This window comes from Manis pentadactyla, chromosome 11 (assembly GCF_030020395.1).
Source record: "Manis pentadactyla isolate mManPen7 chromosome 11, mManPen7.hap1, whole genome shotgun sequence".
In the NCBI taxonomy this organism is placed as follows: Eukaryota; Metazoa; Chordata; class Mammalia; order Pholidota; family Manidae; genus Manis; species Manis pentadactyla.
This window is the reverse complement of record NC_080029.1, coordinates 59207604-59227052: the sequence shown is the minus strand read 5'-3', so window position 1 is coordinate 59227052 and position 19449 is coordinate 59207604.

Here is a 19449-nt window from a genome sequence, read left to right as displayed (position 1 = left end):
TGAGCCCAGATTATGGTAAACATGCTGGTAATTTGTAAATTTGATTTATTGGCTGGTAATAGACATACTTGTGCATGGCTAAGCTGGCTTCTTTACAGTGTCCTCTTTGTAATGTATCAATTTGGTTAGGCTGAATTTTATTTCCCCAAATTCCTTTCCCTACATATTCCAGTCAGCCTGAGTAATAAGAGGCATTTTTTTCCTGAGGTTTGGAGATCAGTAGTAAAGCAACAGCCATTTTGCTTTTGTACTTGGAATTTTTGGGGAAGGTGTTTTGTACCTCACATGACTTTGCGTATCTGCTGCCTACCTAATTGGGGTGTGAAAGCAACTTTCCACATCTTTTCGCTTCTCTGCAACTGGATCAGGTGTGTATTTAGCACTGTGAAGACAGGTTCCAACTTGTCCTTTAGGATGCCCAGTTAACAGGGTTGGAAATGGCAAGACAAACCTGAATTCCCAGGCTTTCCTTGTAATTCCAGACTGCTGGAGCTCATGGGTCCCAGCTCATTCTCATGGAGTTAAGCTGATATTTTTTCTCACTGTCTTTACATCCTGATTTCATGCTCTTTGGATTTCAACTTCCAGCATCAGACACAAAGTCAACAGTCATAAAGAAACTGTTTAACCAGTGGCCACAATTGCATGAAGTCAAATTCCTGCAGCACATCTCTCCCTTCGCACGTAAGAGTGGTTATGCTTCTCTTGCTGAACTCTAACTAATACAAAATTGTATACTGATAGAATTTCTCACAGAAAAGAATCTTAACTATACATTTTCTGAATTAATTTGGGGTACTCTGGAGTTGATCTGATTATATTTAATGGCATTAATGACTTCAGTGATAAGGAGGCAATGGTAGTTCATGGCATGCAATGGCAAATTATTACCTGTAGATAATTTGAGTATCTATAAAAGGCAAATTCTTGCTGACAAAACATTTGTTGCCATAGAAAGTGTTAGTAACTATAAGGATTCTATTGGCATCTCATAAGTACACCGGAGAACATGTGGAAATAAAATGCTAAGCTCAAGGTTGTGAGTTAGTTCTCAACTCAAGGTCCACACAAGGGATGTGAAAGCTTCTGTGACTGGTCTGAAAGAAATATTTATCTTCTGTAGCCACGTGGCTGAGATTTCTGAACAATATCCAAAATCTAATCTTGCAGGTGGCTGAATTACAACGTGTTATATTCCTAAATATGCAGGAAGGGATAAAATCTTGAAAACTGGGATCAGGTATATGGCCAGATTCCAGTGAAGCTGGGGACCTTGGACTCTTAAATCCTACTGAACTTTCTGTACCAGCAGAAGCAGCCCTTCCATTCCCTCCAAATAGAGGATACTCTCCACTTGCCTGAAGAATCCATAATGGCTTGCCCAGTGGTGGTGGTTTCGTTACAAGAGATTGCTAATTCTTCTCAGTGTCTATTCCCACCACATTTTCCTGCTTCTATACCTATATGGAATTAGACTGAATTCCCAGCACACCTTAAAGAGTGAGATATGAAGTGTGACCTTGAGAAGATATGCTATCTAACAAGGGAATTGCATGAGTTTTCCAATTTATAGTCACAGAATTCTATGGGTGCTAAGGATGTGGGACCAGAATATAGTGAGTATAAGTCAAATCAGCACACATGTATTGACCAGTTGAGGAGCTGGCAATGGCTCTAGTAGTTTGCTTGGTTGGCTGACTGAATTATCAGCACTAAAATGATCTACAATACATTAAAATACCAGAAGGTAATTAGAAAGGTATCCAAAGACTTAGGGGGGATTGAAATGCTGGAGTAGATTTATTATGCAAGATTTGCTCTATTTATTCCCTCACTATGTCTTCTTGGAAAGTCCAAAGAACATTCACTTCATCAAGACTGTGGAAAATTCATGAGGGGAGCCCTAGCACCTTTGAATATTTCCATGGTGGCTTTTTTCTTTAAACCAAGAATTTCAGTGAGATCTGCTTCTGTTATACTGAAATCTCGAAATTTGATGCGGGATAATGGAAGCCTGGGGCCATACTTAATCATCAAATGAAGGGTCAATGGAAGGAAGGAAAAAGAAGGAAAGAAATAAAGGAATAAAGGAAAGAAGGGAGGAAAGTAAAAAGACAAGCACATATGGAAGGAATTCTGGCAATAGTTAGCTACAAAATCTAATTCATTTCTGGCTTCCTCTATAAAAATGTCATTCATCATTTTCCACTATTCTCCCAGGTTTGGAACTGACTCTCCCTTTGTGTTCTTAGTTTTCCATTTTATTAGTTCTCCAGGGAAACCAAACCAATAGGAGAAACATAAAGTTATTTATCATAGGGAGTTGGCTCATTACAGAGGCAGAGAAGCCCCACGGTCTGCTGTCTGCAAGCTGGGGGCCCAAGAGAGCCAGTGGTGTAGCTCCAGCTGGAGACCAAAGGCCTGAGAACCAGGAGCACTGATGTCCCTGTCTGGGGGTCTCCGCCTTCGCTGTCGCACAGAGAGAGAATCCTCTGAACTTGCCTTTTGCTCTATTTAGGTTTCCCACAGATTCAATGAAGTCCATCCACGTTGAGGAGGGCAGTCTGCTTACTCTACCTACTAATCCAAATGTTAATCTCACCCAGAAACATGCTCACAGACACACCCAGAATAATGTTTGATCAAATTTCTAAGCACCTTGTGTCCCAGTCAAGTTGGCACATAAAATAAATCATCACATCCAAATCCTGTAAGATTATAACCAAATATCACTCTCTTGTACTTCCTCACTTCAAATTTATTGCCCCTTAAAAGCTGAGGAGTTCCTCAAAATTAGGGACTCATTCTAATTCACATTCATCTTCATATTCCTGAAGATGTGAGCACATTAGTCAGAGGAGGCACTTGATTAAATGTACCTGAGGAAAACAGGAACAGAGTGCATATTCTATTCCAGATATAGAGCCAGAAACTTTCAGCTGCTAGCACAATACTCATTGATATTAATGTTATTATCAATAAATAGAAATGTTACTAACACAAGAAGAAAATAATCTCTGATATTGTTAAAAACAAATACAACCTCTTGAATATATTATGATGTCAAAATGAATAGAAATCAAACATGAACATCATTGGAGATCTGCAAAACAGCATGTGAAATCCACAAAACACTAGTTATGGAAACCCTTTTAAGTTGCTATTTAGTGTAACTAAAGACATGGGTTTGGGGAATTAGCATTATAAATCTGCTTTTTTATCCTTCTGTGACTTTGGAGGAGGTACTTTGTCAGTTATTTATCAATTGACAGTAATAACAGTTAGTATTTCTGGGGACAATATAAGATTAAATGCGTTATGAACAGTGATTTTGTTTAGCACAGTGAAAGGTATGTTAATTGATGGATGAACAAATAATGTTCTTGCATCTTGAAGGGAGGATGCACATTGCAAACTACCAAAGCAAGTAATGCAAGCTCAAACAAAGCAGATTTAGAAAGCAGAACAATAAAGGCTTGCAGAAAGTCTATTCTTTAGATTTCTTTACTTATAGAAAATAAATGAAAATAGTTTCTATCTCTAGGTTATTAGCAATTAAATGAATTATATAATTGTAAACGTTTTTAAAGTACAAAATACTTCCCAGCCTGTTAGTTTTATTTTGCCAATGAACCAACCCCTCTTTTTCTATTAGTTTCCTGTTCTTTGTATGTTTCTAATCCTTATCTTGAAGAGATTAGTGGTTTTTTTTTTAAATCTGTAGTTACATACAAACCTCTAGTCAAAGGATCTGGCTTCCAGAATTAGATCTCCTGATTCCATGAACCTTCCCTGGAGTGGTAGGAGCTGGGTCCTAGCACAAGGAAAAATCAGTACCACCTCAAGCCAGGAACTAACTGGCACAAAGATAATCAGAGTGGAATCAATAGTTTGCTATTTCTTTACCTCAAGTTTCTAATTTCTTTCACCTTATCACAGACATAGACCGATCACTGTTTCAAACCAGGGCTGATCTGACCAGCATGAATAAAGTCCCCAAACTACTTTTGCAATCCATACGTTGAAAACTTGAAGAGACGGGACTGTGGTGTTTCATAAATGAAAAGTTCTCCTTCCTTTCTCCATTTTGGCCAAATGAAGAATGGGAAGAAATTTTCATTAAAAATATAGCTTTAGATGACTAATAAATAGTATTTCTTAGCTGCTTACTCAACCAACAGTTGGTAGAGCAATGATACTGATGGTGTAGATTAATAAAAACTGGCGCATTTCACAGTTAATATTTTATACTATAAGCATTAGTGAATATATTGTACTTCTTGGTGGATGAAATTAGGGCATGGGTAGGTGTTCGGCATAATTCGTTTACAACTCAAACCCTAAAAATAAGATGTTACTGTCATTTTACAGAAGTCTAAACTGAAGCTCAGAGAAGTTAAATAATACACAGAAAGTTTTAAAACCAGGAGTTAAATATGGATCCAAAATACTGAATGGATAAATTTGTAGCTTTTTATTATTTTATAATCTTACTGTTAGTGGTATATATGCCAATATTTTTTACAACTTTGGCTTGATTTTAGTCACTCAAGTTGGAAGAAGTCATCTATCATCACTATCGCTCCTGCATTTTTGACAGTTCAGTACATGTCCATTTGCATTCAAAACCAAAGGCTTTTCTTTTCTTTCTTTCTAAGCTATTATTACTTAAATGGCCTCTCTTCATTAGTCTGAATCAGAGTACAGATTTTCAATTCCTTGGAAATATTCAAAGCTATATACCCCTGGTACCATTTTATTATTCCTTCAGAGTCTCATTTTTTTACCATCTGGTTCATTTCAAAGGCCTAAAATGTTCACTTCAGACATGTTTTCTGATTCTGAGATAAAAGTCATGCCTGGAAGTCTAATATAAAAGACATGGAATATGGAAGGTCAGGAAAGTTCAATGCACTAATTCATTCAATTTTAGGATCTACACTTTGTATTTCATCTTTGGTTTTCTTCCTTAGTAGAGCATCTAATTTACACAAACAGTTTCTTCATACACATTTTTAATTTATTTTCTGGATTAGTTTCTAACACTCTTCTATCCATCTCTATGAACAAAATCTTCTCTTATCTGAGGATTCCTTTTACAGTTCTTTATATCCAGTCCTCCTCTTTTCTAGCCTTTTCTGACTTTTTCTTTCATTGTGCCTATCATTGTCTCCTTTCACTGCAGCTGTTAAGCTAAAAAAAAATCACAAAGCTATTGATGTCGCTATCTTTCTCCTGTCACTTTCATCAGAAAAAAATGGAGTTCCAATGTGCAGCAGCATCCAGTTGCTTAGCAACAATATTTTCAGCATTCCTGTCAGCATGAAGAGTGTGATGCTGTGTCTGCTAATGTGGATGCAATACAAAAAAGAGCATAGTTTGAGTGGAAACAGGAAAAATAAGCCCTGAGGAAATTCAACAATTTCGGGATATAATGAATGCAGAAAAGGATGAACATTTTTCAGTGGGGTTTTCTTTTTACCACATGACATATTACTTGCAGAAAAGTTCATCCTGAAAAGCAACATTTCAGGAGTAATGATCAACAATGCCAACATGACTGTATTCTGTATCAAGTTACTACACTGTCCAACTACTTTATTTTCCTATTTATGTTTACAATTCCAGGAACAAGTAGTTTTACTACTAATATTTTTGACACAGTTAGAGTTAAAAACGTTTAATTATGGCTTTTCAAAGTTTGTTTCCATTGTTTGTTTTAATGAGCTGTGACTTTACTATGTAAGTGTGTGAATGCATTCCTATTATTTTCATGACTTTATTTTAATCACACAGTATCTTTTCTGCTGGTAGTAGACACATATTTTTCCATGTTTGGCATCTTTATAGTTGTCTGATTTTAAATAAGATATTTGATTGGCTTATATTTGTGTTGCTCATCATTATGTGCTCGAAGTGGATAGATGATAGAAAGACTGACAATTGAAATTCATTATCAACATAATTAAAAGTAAAGATATCCTTTCAGTTAGAAAGTAAAAAGTGAAATATACCTTATATTTTTCTAACCTGTCATTTTAAAAATACATTTATTGTGTACTTTTTAGAATTCAATTTTTATCACTTCATATAACATTTTTATGTAAATTCACAGAAAACTATAAATTTATTTAAATGTTATTTGAATTTAATACATTTTAATATAATATGATACTCTATTATGGCTAGAAGTTGCAGAAGGTGTAATTTTTGTGTTCCAGTTTTTTATGTGACCTTTCTATGCTTTGTAGCCTGAAACATGATTTTTAATCTAAGACAAAGATTTTGTGTCTTTACGTGAGAATAATACTTGCTAATTTCAGTTCTATTGCAAAAACCAAAGTGAAGTGATTGTGAACACTTAGCATGTCTGACATACAAAAAATATTCAGTAATGTAAAGCTATTGTTCCTTAGAAATTTTCATAAAATAGACTGCCTAGACCACATGGATTTTTCTCCATCATTTTCTGCCTTTTTTTTAACATTAGCATATATTTTTTTGACCATTAAGGTATGCTGAGTAGTAGCATTCTTAATTTAGGCATATGGGATCCAAAGAAGCAGGTGAGATATGAATAATTAAAAATTTTAATAAAAACCAGGAATATAGAGTGGACAGACATTAATATTTATTAATATTTTTGAATGAAAGTGTAAATAATAGTCTGTGGGCAATATGGTTATAGAGTTTCCGTAATTATGACTTTTCTTTTATAGAAGGAAAATCTCCCATTTAAAAAGCAAAAAATTAGCTTGGATGTTCAAAATGGCAGGAAATTCTCTCCAAAGATGGCAAATGACAACATGGGAATATTTCAAATGTATAAACTCATAAGAATGTAAAGAAGGGCTACAATACTATCTGTAGAGACACATTTTAAAGGGTACATAAGTTGGAAGTAAGAATGAGGAACCGGAAGTTAAGAGTAAAAATTGGGTGCTCTCTGTCAGGAAGGAGTCAATTGTGCCTTTACCCACTGAAGGCACTCAGAACTGAGAAAGTGAACAGGCGATACAGAATGTGGAACTGAGATGTAAAAATTAAGAATAGCAAATCAATTCCAAGTCAATACATAAAATACCAGAATCCTGTACTTCTGATACCTGATAAGAACACTTTGCAGCTAAGCTAGGCAAAAATAAGAGTCTCAGAAAAATTTCAGAATTTTGACATTTAAGAGTTTCTAATGCAGTGGACATTTTCTTTTGATCAACTGCCCAAAGGTGAAGATCTCTGGATCTACCCTATAAAAATACATTTGCAATGTATTTATTAACTCATTCTTAAGTATGTATTCAATCACAGGGTACTTGAATGAAAGCTTGGAATACAAAAACAGATAGCCCCAAATAAAGGAAATAAAATATCCAGAGAAACATAAAAATGAAGAAGCCCTTAGATAATCTTAGTGATATTAATAAAAATAGTGTATCTGCAATGAGCAAATAATATCAAAAATAAGTAATACAACAAACCTATTTTGTAAATTAAAATTCTGATAAAATACATGTTTGAGTTGATGAAATATTTTCAAAAAGAGAAAGAAAAAGAAATAAATATATATAACCAGAGATAGGAAACACAAAGATACAATCTAAAAGGTCCAACTTCTGGACTGTAGGATTTCTAGGTAGAAATACACAAAAATATGGAGGGGATGAAAATTTTTTTAAAAAGGTAAAAGCAATTCCTGGAGTTGAAGGATAAGAGTATTAAAGTATAATGAACTCAGCAAATGCCAAACCCCCCAAGTTAAATAACATCTGTATATTGACATAAATTATCAGAAGATTAATGATAAACATTATCAAAAGCTTCAGAAAGTGAAAAATATCATCTGCAAAGGAATGACCTTCAGAAACCACATACAGTGGGTCACTGAGTTAAATAGACTGAGGGAAATTTATTTTAGGTTAAGGGTAATATGTCCAGCTATTTATTAATCAAGCATAAGGAAAAATGAATAAAACTTTCAGACATCCAAGGTCTCAGAAGTTTTACTCCCTATACATTCTTTATTAGGAAATTTCTTAGTTGTTCTTTTGAAAATGTAAGAGTAAACCAGAAAAGAGGAAAGCACAGAATATGGGAAAAATCCATGAAATATTTAACATTCATAAAGGATATTCAGATAGAAACATAAATATTTAGGGTACCATGATGCAAACATAAAGAAACAAAGAGGAATCCAGGCATTTTTGTATCACCCTTGACAATGACTTAAAAAGATAATAAAGACATAAATTCTAATTTTTTTAAAACATGGGATTTTAAAACTCCAGGAAACACAAAATCCTTTATTAGAAGAAAACACTATCAGATCACATTACTTGTTAAGTGAATGTCTAAAAAGTCATTGTAACATAAAAACAATTATTTTGAGTATATTGTGAACACTTAACAGCAACCCATAGACAAACAATATTAACTAATATTTTACAACTGAATATACATGATAGAAAATTTGATGATGTTAATAGAAGTAGAAATAACTGAACAATGTAAAAGAACAAAACTGATATGCCAGAAACACACACCTTTCAATTAATTTTTATCAAAATCACAAATTAATTAAAAAGGTAAATGAATGCCACTTCAATAAATGGTTTTATAATAACTGGAAAATGTATAAAAAACAAAAGAACCCCTGTCTACCTCACCCTGTACAAAAATTAATTATTGATTATAAATTTAAGCATAAGTGATAGAGCCTCAAAGTTTCTACAAGAAAACATAGAGAATTGCTTTCTGCAAGGGTTAAAAAGTATTTTTAGATAGGACCCAAGAAGAATAACCTTAAAAAAAAACATTTAATTTGGGCTTTATAAAAATAAAAAAATTTCTGCTTTTCACAAAGGCATTACTTAAAAAAATTAATAGACAAACATAAACCTGAAGAAATTATTTGCTATATCTGTAAAGGAAGATTTATATTGGGAATATGTAAGAACTCCAGTGCAACAACAAAAATAAACAACTCAATAAGTGAATAAAAAATTTGAACTACTTAAAAAAATCTGCAGTGCCCAAAAAGCAAAAGTTTCCCAACACTGTTAGCTATCAAAAAATTCAATGTAAAGTACATTTAGATAATATTATATACTAAATAGAATAACCAGACTAGCAAACACACAAACAAAAACACTGCCTAAACCAAATATCGATAAAAATACAGAGCAATTGGACACTCAAATATTGCTGATGGCACAAATATTTCAGAGAATGATTGCATAGTTCCTAATAAAGTTTAACAAACCTCTGCCTTTTCACTCAACAATCCTACTCTTAGGGGCAGGGGGCAGGAATCACTGCAAGGGGATACAAGAGGACTCTCTGAATGACAGACATAGTCTTTTACTTGTTTGGGTGTGGATACAGGAGTGTAAACAGTTGTGAGAAGTAATCAACTGAGTACTTAAGCTCTGTGTTTTTTATAGTAGATGCGTCAATTAAAATGAACAAATACCTACATTTAAATTAATAAATATTCTCCAGATTTTTAGGAGTAAATATTTTCACTGACTTTAAAAAAAAAATCAGTATTCTGCTGTTACTATATTCTACATTTTGCTTTTGATCTGTATATGTAAGATCCTTCACAGTTCTTGACATTCATTACTTTAGGTTTTGTAGAAGTGAGGATGAGTGTTCAGCCTTTAAAAGATGTGACAATCAGTAAACATAGAAGAATATAATAACATTCAGCAAACCCTGTCTCTTCCACTCTACATGGGAGGAGTATACATTACCACTGAAATCTGCATTTATCCATGTGACTTACTTTTTGTGCCCTGTGTGAAAAAAGCTTACAGATGTACCTGTATGGATTGGTTTGACCTTTCGAAATCCTATCTTCCTCTGTGAGAAGAGTATGCCAGTCTACCTACTGGTGCTGGAATGTGGCAAGAAATGAAGTTGACTTGAACCCAATCTTTGGCCTAGAATGAAGTCCAGCTGCTTTCAGCCAATATCAGCTGAACTCTCTTAAATCCAGCTGAGCAACAGCTAGCAAACAGACCTACAAGAGAAAAATATTGTTTGTATTTGAAGCCACTAATATAAGGGGGTCTCCTGAAAAATAGAGTAGTTATTAATCCCAAGAATCACTGGATAGTTCTGATTTTTCAAAAATCTTATCACAACTACAATTACTTCTACCTGCAAGATCCAAATTTCCTCTAAGAGGAGAATACATAATTGGAATATAATATTAACTTGCTTATGATAATCATAATAAGGACCTCTGCACTGTGTAAGACTTTCAGAAATGAAAATTACTAGCTATTTTACTATGTGAGTGAAAAAATGGGAGGATTTCAAGGATGGCTTTTATACATTTTTTTTCAGACCTCAGACTTTTCATAAACCTGTTCAGAACTCAAATTTAGGCTATCACAATTATTTTCTACATATGTCTCTTGAAATGTATATATTGCATCTAAATAATTGGAACATTTCCTCAGAGGGAGAATGCTTTTATTTTGAAAAAAATTTTAATATTTTCTTCAAATAAGACAATTTTATCAACCTTTTATATACAAATAGCAGTATTTATATAAATACTTATTTTATACATATAACATGTATGTATTATATATATTATATACAACTATACATACATATAAACAGTAAAACTTATGTATCCCTAGTTAGTTGTTGAAGGTAATGATTCACATCAAAACTTTGCCAGGGAACATAGGAATATCTGAACCTGACTACTCAGGAACAGTCCCTCCTCTTGAGGTCTATGGTTAATGATATTCTTCAAGGAAATTAGCAGAGTAGCAACTGCATCTTGACCCCAAATAAGTGCGCATAACATGTCACCTCTTCAAACTCCTCTTAAAACTCACCATTTATCCAATTATAAATTAACTAGGCTTTGGTTAAATTTCTCTAAAGGTGGAGAAACAAAATCCCATTCTGCTATTTTTTTCTCACTATAGTAGCATTTGCTTATATTTGTTAGTTCCTAAACCTGGAGAAGAGAAGAAACTAAGGAAATGAGTTAGTATAGTAAATGTGTGACTCTACCAGTGCATAGTCCTGTGTACAAAGATGGAGCAATCCACTTCTGCTCTATGCCAGGACATATTGTCCTGGTCCTAGACATGACTGACATTTTTTTTCTGCATTTATGGCAACTAGAGGTAATGTAGAAGATACTTTGTCTTTTTTTTCCCAACAGTAGCTCTGGCCTCTAGAAGCAATGATATTCCCTCAATCTGAGGTCACTGAGGAAAATGTTTCTTAATCCAAGAAAAGGAATCCTTTAGAGACTATAACCAGATTCTGACCATCATTTTGCAACTCAAGGTATTGTCCACGGATCAGTAACATTGGCAACATGTTGGAGCTTTTTTCTAAAAAAATACAGGTTCTCAGTGTATCAGATTCTGAATTTAAACAAGATTTCCATATACTCTTAGAAGAAAGCAAAGGCAAAAATCTCTTGAACATGAGCATGAGCAATTTTTTTTCTGGATATGTCTCTCTGGACAAGGGAAACAAAAGCAAAAATTTACAAGTGGGACTACATCCAACTACAAAGTTTCTGCACAACACAAGATACCATCAACAAAACAAACAGACACCCTGCGGTATCGGAGAGTATATCCACAAATGACACATCCTATATTCCTTTTTGTGGGCAACATCCAAAATATATAAAGAATTCATATGATTCAACACCAAAAAAAAAAATAATGTGATTAAAAAATGGTCAAAGGACCTGAAAAACTGGCATTTTTCCAAAGACATAAAGATGGTCGACAAACATGTGAAAAGATGCTCCATATCACTAATCATCTGGGAAATGCAAATCAAAACTACAATGAGATATCACCTCATGCCAGTCAGAATGGCCACTATCCAAAAGATAAGAAATTACAAGTGTTGGCAAGGATGTGGAGAAATGGGAACCCTCCTACACTGTTGGTGGGAATGTAAATTGTTACAGCCACAATGGAAAGCAATATGGAGGTTCTTCAAAAAACTGAAAATAAAAATAGCATATGACCTAGTAATTCCACTTCTGGGAATGTATCTCCCCAAAATAAAATATCTGATTCAAAAAGATATATGCAACCTATGTTTTTTGCTTCCCTATTTGTCATAACTGGTATATGGAAGCAACCTAAGTGTCCATGAACAGATGGATGGATAAAGAAGGTGTGGTACATATACACAATGGAATATTATTCAGCCATAAAAATGATATATTGCCATTTGCAACAGCAGGAAAGGACCTAGAGGGTATTTTGCTAAGTGAAATAAGCCAGGCAGAGAAAGACAAATACCATATCATCTCACTTATATGTGGAATCTAAAAACAAAACAACACAGTGATACACTCATAGACACTGAGAAGTGATGGCTTGTTACCATGAGGGAGAGGCTGGAGTGGGTGGGTGAAATAGGTACAGGGAATAAAGAGGCACAAAATCCCAATCAGAGTTTAAATTAGTCATGGGAATGAAAGTACAGCATGGAGAATATAGTCAATAGTTCTGTAACATCTTTCTATGTTGTCAGATAGTAACTACACTAGTTGGGGTGAGCATTTAATAATGTAGATACCTGTCAAATCACTATGTTGTAAACTTGAAACCAATATATGATTGTATATCAAGTATACTTCAATTAAAAATTAAAATGTAAACAAAAATTTTCAAGCAATCTAAATATGATTAAAGTTTGAAAAGCACTAGTAGTTGTACTAATTCCAGTGTAGGAACAATGTCCATGATCTGAAACTTTTCTACAAGAATTTCTGATAAACTAGGTTGTGAGGTTTTCAGAACTGTACAAATAGAACTTTCTGTGATGATAGAAAAGTTCTTTGTGTTTTCTGAGACAGAGACATGTAGCTTATCAAACACTTGAAATGTGGCTAAAATGATGGAGGAAGTAATTTTTATTTTTATATTATTTTAATTAATATGTGTTTAAATTTATACAGCCATATGTTGCTTAGTGGCTACCATGTTGCTCTTTGAGGTTTTCTACTGATGGCTTTTTATATTTGGGGATGCTTTTGATTAATGCAGTTTCTCAATTTACTGTTTTTACTTTTTCTAATTCACAAGGTAAAATTAATTTCTAACATGGTAACTGCTATATTTAAATAATTCTAGAAAAATCTAAACACATTTATTTTGCTGCTGGCTTCATGGTAATGCCCTTACTTCCTCAATTCTAGGGGGTAACTAATCGAAAGTAACTGTCAGTTTTACCTTTAATTGAAAATGGTTGTTATGTTGAAAAGCACTTTAGGTGTATGAAAAGTCCTTGTATATTTTTATTATAAGAATTGTGATCATCCGCAAAGCCTGTTTCTGTTGTATAATACAGGTGGATTCATTGTTGCTTCTATCTCAGCATTAACAAGTATAAGTATTTAACTATAAAGAAAATTATTAATATGCTGTTCTTAAAATAGCATTTTATCTAATTATTACTCAAATTTAGAAGACAATATATTCTGTGAGTCTGGTTTCTCACTGAAGACACAAAAGTTTCTCTAGAGCATTTTTTTGTTAATGAATAGAAACAAATTTGGAAAATGAATCTTTTTCTTTCAGCTCTTAATCTTGGTTACTGATCTTAATACAAATATACCCTTACTAATTGTGGAGACATAGGCAAGATACTTCCCTTGAGAATGTATAATTCTTCACCTTGTGTTTATTTACTTTAAGGAGGAAACATTTAATGAAAGTTCAATGCAAACTATTCTTGTACCAGGTTTGAAGGATTGTAGAAAAGCAAAAGTCAAGGAGAAAATAAGACAATTTAGGTACCATGTGAAAATAACTGAACAAAAGAAATTAGGGGCCCTGACTTTGAAGAGTGAAAGTTAAGAAATCCTGATAGGAGAAGGACATCAGATACACAAAATAATTCAAGGCCATCAAATATAGTATGACTGTATGTTGGTATAACATGAGAGGTGGGAAAAGTTTGTAGTGCTAGATCACAGTTCTCAAATGATCTATGATCTTTTTTCCTCCATAGAGTGTTTGGTATCACTCAATAAAAATTACAGCTTTTTTCCTTAGTAAAAGAACCCTAAATTTATTTGGAGATGGCAAAACTTAAGGTTGACTATATATGTGAACCTTCCACGAAGTTAAGTATGGTAATGTAAATAAATTTATACCTGTGAGATATGATTAAAAAGATTATGTTGGACTTCTGGGAAGACTTTGCATTGAATTAGCAGAAAGGAAGCACAATTATTACTGTCTTTGATTCTAATTTATTATCACATTGATTATTCTAGTCATTTTTTTTCATTGGTTATCACTCCCACAGTAAGAAACCTAGCTTCATTATCTGCTGTCCTTTTACTAATTTTTCAATATCAATAAGAATGTATAGTGGTTTCAGGATTGTTAACTCTTATACTTGGGATAACAACTTTATCAACTAGAACACAACTAGTGCTTATATCAGTTCCCTTTGCCTTTAGTGTTATAACCCTCACTCATTTCCATATTTATTTAGGTTAGCATCTTTCACCCATCTCCATTGAGGTTATTTCACTCTCTGGAAAAGCAGTAGCATTCTTTCATCACATTCTTCATTCTCTTCTGGGATCCATGGATCTCCTTTTAGTTAATTTGCATATATTAACCTTCATTTTTGTGATGTAAAGTGCTACTGGTTTTGACAAATGCTTGCATCATGTATCCACCATTATATATCATTCAGAATGATTTACAAATAAAAAAAATCCCCTCTTCTTCAATTATGTTTATGTTCCATAATAATATCTATCACCTGTAGATTTCTAAGTCAGAATTCCAACTTAACACTGGGAACAAAGGTCAAGTCAAACCCAAGAGGAAAAGTATTTTTAACACTAACTAGCCTGTTAGCTGGCCTTTGATATTCACGCTCATGTGTAATTTATATGTAAACCATTCTAACCTCCTACACAATTTGACTCAAAGCCTGCTGTCTCTTAATTATGCTCAGAGGAAATGTATCTATAGCTAATGCAGGCTGCAGTGCAAGCTTATTACCTAGGGATTCAATGGTTCTTGACATGTCTGTAGCTGATGAGATGGCACATAGAGCCTGAAGTAAGTACTATTTAATAAGACAACTAAAGACTCTAGTCATCTTAGGCAGGTACATGTATCATTTTGGAGAAACAGTTTTAACATGATATATGATCCTGATAGAGAGCAAATAATACACCAGGGATACCAAATGGCCACCTAACTTGTACCAGACCACTGTACTGCTGACATCCCATTCAATGAGCGACAGCAGCCAATCCTCTGTGCCACTATGGTGCTACATTCCCAGAGGAACTGCTAACCAGTTGTTGAATGTTGGTTCCACTGGACACTTTTCTTTATGGAAAGATCAGATATTTGTCCCTGTTGAAATAGGAATTTAGCCTCAATTCACCTTTTCTTTATGTGCAAACATACTTACATCATCAGCACTAACTTCTGTGGATTTTCTGAATACTTTGTTCATCGTGATTGTTTCTTATACGATATTACTTCTGTCCAAGGAAACCATTTTTCCAGTTAAATTTGAAGGTAATAACACTCACAGCTTTTCTGTCCTCCCAGTCCCCAAAACCACTTGATATAAAGAAGAGTGTAACAATCTCTTAAAGCTCATCACAGCAGCAGCCCAGAGAAAACATCTTGAGTATTTAGAGTGCTATTCTAATTATTGCAAAATAATCTCTGAAACAATTATCAATATATATTATTTGTTATACTATAGCCAATTTATACTCAGAGTTCCAAAAATTAAGGGGAAGGGAGAATAAATTCTCCCATTTTCAACATTTCTGAATCATCTCTATCACTTTAAGCTGCTGGTTTTCGCAGCTTTTAGTATCTGAAAGTGAAAGACTTCTATCAGGAGACAATCCAAATGGATTGGAAGATGTTACCACCAGCAACTTAGATCTCTTCCTTATGGTACAGCCAAAAACAGGGAGAAATGATGTTCGGTTGCATAGTAGATTTTGGTTCCTGAGATCAAAGAGAATTGCCACCTGACAATTAGGTAAAATAAAGACATATAGATGGAGACCAAGGAAAATTCTGGGGACATCTTAGAACTTTCATGATTCTCCAACATTTCTGGTGATTCTAGAAAACTCTCTTGCAATTTTTTTAATGAATTAGTTTTTTACTCTTAATTTTGAAACAAATCATATTTCTAATAGGTAACTGTAAAGATTTATTAAAGCAGACACAATGCACAGAACATAAAGGAAAAATAATATAAGCTAACTAGATTATAATTAAAAACATCTCAAACAAAACGTACTCATAAGCAATGAAAAGGCAACTGCTTGCCTTTTACAAAGTATACATGGATTCTTGTTATGCCCTCAACTGTAAGCATTTTACTGTTAGAAATTATATTTGCTGCTGCCATATAAATATATTATTGATTTAATTAGATTCTTTTATGTTCTTGAATATTATTACTGGAAAAAAATTTGTAAAGAACTATATGCTTGAGAAAGTCACATATAGTTAAGAAATTAACATATTTATGTCAATATATAAATCTAAAGTATATGAAAATTGAGACAAATTATACCATGACCCATTATTGTACCTAATAGAATGACATTCTCTAGCAAATTATGCAGGTCTCTCACATTGAAAGTACCATGAGATGTCATCATAGAATAGATAATAAATGTTAGGTATCAGTTTGGAAAATTTTTTCAAAATTTTTATGAACTTCATATTTTATAAAGTTCAAATTTGCTTAATTACCATGTGCTTTTTTAATAAAGCCTAATAAAGATTACCAAGAGCATAATCAGCAAAATATGAAAGGCACATAACAACACAATTAGAAAATGAAGACACGAACAATAACAAGAAAGTCAATCATGTAAAAAAATATTCAAGATGCATCTTAGTTAAGTAGTCTCCAGATGGCAGTCTAACACTACCTCAGCCAAAGACTCCAGTTAGAGACATTGGATGCCTCCTGTATTCTTAATTTCTGGCAAAGAGACAACTTAATATTGACCATTATCCTTTTGGAAAATTAGGGAAAATTCAATTTATTCACTTTGCAGTTTATGGCTTTCATGAATCATACAAGAAAGTCCTATACCAGTTACTTCTGAAAGCAAATGAATCTATACATAAATTCATTTTTGCTCAGATTTTTATTTTTTAAGATAAGGATGCATATTACAAAACTTAATATTTTAAATAATATTACATTTCAATCAACATGACATCCAAAAGAAGTCTAAGGAATAGCCATTCTTTTCACTCACAAAATGATTTTTCTTTTGGACCCATATTCAGATAAGATCAACAGCAAATAGCTCTAAAAAGTTCATTTCACATAAAATTTCAATAAAACCTAGTCCTTAAGTCATTGTTAACAGTGTAGAAGAGAGAAATCTTCTGCTAATGTAACATTTCAGAAATTGAAAATTATGTGCCTTCATAAACACTCCATATTATCTATTCTTTTCAATTTAAAAATGCACTTAAATATACATTTTTTTCTATATTCTTTGTTTTTTTATTGTATATGTTAGTTTGGGCTGCCATAACAAATACAGCCTGATTGGGTGGCTTAAGAAACATAAGTGTTTTTCAGTAATGTGGACTGATAAGTTCAAGATCAAATGCAGACTGATTTGGTTCCTGGAGGGAGCCCTTTTCCTTGTCTGCAGACACTGTATTTTGGTATGTCCTCACATGGCAGAGATTTCTCTTCCTATTCTTATAGTGTTACCAATCCCATTGTATTAGGATTCTATCCTTATAACCTCATTTAACCTTAATTACCTCCCAAAGGTTCCATCTTAAAATACAGTCACATTGGGAGTTAAGGCTTCAATTATTAATTTGGGGGAAGGGAATACAATACAGTCTATACCATTTATTAAAGCCAAGATTAAATGGCTTCAGTATTATAGTAGAGCCATTTTCCTTTCTAGCCAGATTTGCATAACAATCTACTAACATGTCTGCTATTACTTACTTGGTGAATTCTCTGTTAAATTCTCTGCCAGTTACCATAATAAAGTGGGGAAATCATGATTTTAGTATCATTGAAATCTAAAGTGAAAGTGAAATAGAATAACCAGTATGTACTATATTAGGGAAAGAACAGCAAGTAGATGCACAAAAGAAAACTAATGAAATATAAAGAAAAGAAGAAATCAGTAAATATAGATAAAAATGGATGGCTTCTTTGAGGATTTTTGTTTTCAAAATAAAAAGAATGGTTGTAACAATTGAAAAGAAAAGGATCAGAGGAATAAAGAAAATTAGAAATTTAGAGAAGTATTTAAAAAACAAGGCTGTGAATGGCAATTCACTTGTAGAAGAGGTAAGATTAAATGAAGTAAAAGAAAAATCAATATATTAACCTGATATATCAATTAAATGCAATATGTAAATTCAGAAAATTATTTTAATCTAATAAAAATATTGAAGTATTATAATTAGTAAATTAAATTACATAATGGCATCCATTATTTCAAGAAGCATAATCTATTTTCAAACTGTCATTGACCAACAATGTATATGAAATGAACAGTAGCTATTATTTTTTAAATGCCATTTTTTATTATAAGTGTTCTACATTTTCCTCTTGAGAAATTAGTAAAATACAAGAATACATCATCAGAACACAAAACTGAATAAAAGCTTAAAACATACATCTTCTACCAGGGGTGTAAAAATAATCATTTAAATCTAAGCAGTTAATTGAAAGCCATAATTACTAAGCCAGTATTAAAAAAAAAAAAAACTTCACTAGTTAACATAAATATAGAACAGGAGGTAAAATTTCATAGCAAAATAGTAAAATGGATGTGTTTTAATTATGAAATAAACTCTGATGTTTTATACTAGAATTGCAGTGTGTACTACTTTATAAATTTGCATGGCATATATATGTATTTGTGTTTTTGACATATTAAAGAGTAGCTGAAGGCTGAAATGATTGGATATTCAAATACATTTGACCATTTTTAGTATCTCTATCTCATTATTCCTTAGGAAATACAATTTAAATTATGCATAATATTTGTATTCTTGTTTATAATAAGTCAATGTCTGATAGAATTCTTAGGATTTCTTGATAGTTTTCATTTTTCTTGAAAGCCAGATGAAATTATATAAAAACCTTTTGAAATTTCATATCATTAGAATTTGAACCTGGGCATGGGAGCAAATGATCTTCCACTATCAGGGGTAAAATCTACTTTCCTAACCTCCTGTTGTTAGGGTATAATTCCTGTACAATATGGAGAAAGCCTGTTTCCTGTATCACTTAAGAAAGGATGATTTTTAAGTGGCCTCCTCATCATAAATAAAGTCATAAAGACAAAACAAAGAGAGCAACTATGAAGAGTATTTCTGTGACAGTGTATATCAGTCAGGGACAGCACGAATCAGAGGTATATTCAACCAA